Genomic DNA, 2,500 nt, shown 5'->3' on the forward strand with positions numbered 1-2,500 from the left:
GCAATGCTTTGTTTTAATTAAACAGTCGGATTCCCCCGGTCCGCACCAGTTCTAAGTTGGCTGTTCGACGCCGGCCGAAGCGAGCCGCGAGACCCGCGTAGCTGCGGCACTCCACGGCCAGAGACCGACACAGGTCCAGGCTCACGACCCGCCCTCCGGAGAAGGCAGGCCGTTCGCCCAGTCCGGTACAGTCCCGTCGCCCGCTTCCTGCCACAGCCCGACCGGCCCAGCCCTTAGAGCCAATCCTTTTCCCGAAGTTACGGATCTAGTTTGCCGACTTCCCTTACCTACATTGTTCTATCGGCCAGAGGCTGTTCACCTCGGAGACCTGCTGCGGATATGGGTACGACCTCGCACGAAACTTACACCAACTCCCTCGGATTTTCACGGGCCGACGCGGGCGCACCGGACACCACAAGAGACGTGGTGCTTTGCGGGGCCCAGGTCCCTATCTCCGGGCAAACCGATTCCAGGGTCGCCGCCCCTTACCAAGAAAAGAGAACTCTCCCCGGGGCCCACGCCGACGTTTCCGAGTTCGCTTGCGTTGCCGCGCCAGGCGCCGGAGCGCCGATCTCCGTGTCGAGGTTCGGGAATATTAACCCGATTGCCTTTCGGTCCGCCGGGGCAACGACGAGCATCGCCCCGCTTCAGAACGGCATTCGCCTATCCCTTAGGGTCGACTGACCCATGTTCAACTGCTGTTCACATGGAACCCTTCTCCACTTCGGCCTTCAAAGTTCTCATTTGAATATTTGCTACTACCACCAAGATCTGCACCGGCGGCTGCTCCACCCGGGCTCGCGCCCTGAGCTTCGACGCCCGCCGCCGCGGCCCTCCTACTCGTCGCAGCGTAGCGCACCGGCGTGCTCGCACCGCCGCGACGGCCCGGTATAGGCCCGACGCTCCAGCGCCATCCATTTTCAGGGCTGATTGATTCGGCAGGTGAGTTGTTACACACTCCTTAGCGGATTCCGACTTCCATGGCCACCGTCCTGCTGTCTAGATCAACCAACACCTTTTGTGGGCTCTCATGAGCGTCGCGTCGGGCGCCTTAACCGGGCGTTCGGTTCATCCCGCATCGCCAGTCCTGCTTACCAAGAGTGGCCCACTTGGCACTCGCATTCCATGCCCGCCTCCAGCCGAGCGAGCCGGGCTTCTTACCAATTTAAAGTTTGAGAATAGGTTGAGGACGTTTCGTCCCCAAGGCCTCTAATCATTCGCTTTACCAGATAAAACTGCGACCACCGAGCGCCAGCTATCCTGAGGGAAACTTCGGAGGGAACCAGCTACTAGATGGTTCGATTAGTCTTTCGCCCCTATACCCAAATTTGACGATCGATTTGCACGTCAGAATCGCTACGGTCCTCCACCAGAGTTTCCTCTGGCTTCAACCTCCTCAGGCATAGTTCACCATCTTTCGGGTCCCAACGCGCACGCTCTCGCTCGACCTCTCCGGCAGAGCGGACGAGATCGGCCGGTGATGCGGCCGTCCAGAGAGACGGCATCTCACCTCCGCCGGACCGCGCCGACATTCACTTTCACTGCGCCCATGGGTTTCGCACTGCCCCGTGGCTCGCGCGCACGTTAGACTCCTTGGTCCGTGTTTCAAGACGGGTCGGGAAGGTGGCTGACGTTAGCCGCGGACCCCGTGCGTCTCGCGCGGCGCTGCCCACCCGCAACCGACACGCCGCAACTGGGCACTGAGCACAGTCCCCAACCGGCGACGCACCGGCTCGGACGGGACGCCCGGCCCACGAAGGGCAGACGCGGCGATCCCTCCTCGCCCGGGCGACGGGCCGACGTGTCCGCGCGCCTATAACACCCACCCGGGGGCGGGCTACCTTGCGCGCGGCCTTCTCGCCGCCTCCCAGACGGTCGCGGCCTTCGCACGGCGCTAGTGCGCTGGAGCTGCTCGGAGGACAGCGCGAACGACGGGCCGCAAGGCTCCGCACGCCCACACGCTCCGCTCGGCTTCAGCTGAAAGCGTCGCGCGACTCGACAGGCCCTCCCGTTTGCCTCTCGACGGTTTCACGTACTCTTTAACTCTCTCTTCAAAGTGCTTTTCAACTTTCCCTCACGGTACTTGTTCGCTATCGGTCTCGCGACAGTATTTAGCCTTAGATGGAGTTTACCACCCGCTTTGGGCTGCATTCCCAAACAACCCGACTCTGGGAAGACGCAGAGCGCGCGCCCTCGCCGCCACCATGGGCCTGACACCCGCACCGGGACGAGGCCTCGATCAGAAGGACGCGGGCGGCGAACGACGTACGCGCAGCGAATTCCTTACGCCACAATTCCACGCGCCGCAGAGGCGCGCGGATTCGGCGATGGGCACTTCCCACTTCACTCGCCGTTACTGGGGGAATCCTCGTTAGTTTCTTTTCCTCCGCTTAGTAATATGCTTAAATTCAGCGGGTAGCCTCGTCCGACCTCAGGCCGATAATCCAGTGCCTCGTTTGCGAGAGACACGCGCGCGCCACCGAAGCTCGTGCGAGCGCCG

At 62.2% G+C, this 2,500-nt stretch overlaps 1 pseudogene; it reads right to left on the minus strand.

The window, feature by feature from the left end:
- On the minus strand, nucleotides 1–2,439 carry LOC145916544 (large subunit ribosomal RNA; annotated as a pseudogene; the record flags this gene model as incomplete).
- Nucleotides 2,440–2,500: the final 61 nt, after the last annotated feature.

The sequence above is a fragment of the Ascidia mentula genome (genome assembly GCF_947561715.1).
Source record: "Ascidia mentula chromosome 2 unlocalized genomic scaffold, kaAscMent1.1 SUPER_2_unloc_60, whole genome shotgun sequence".
NCBI classification, from domain to species: domain Eukaryota; kingdom Metazoa; phylum Chordata; class Ascidiacea; order Phlebobranchia; family Ascidiidae; genus Ascidia; species Ascidia mentula.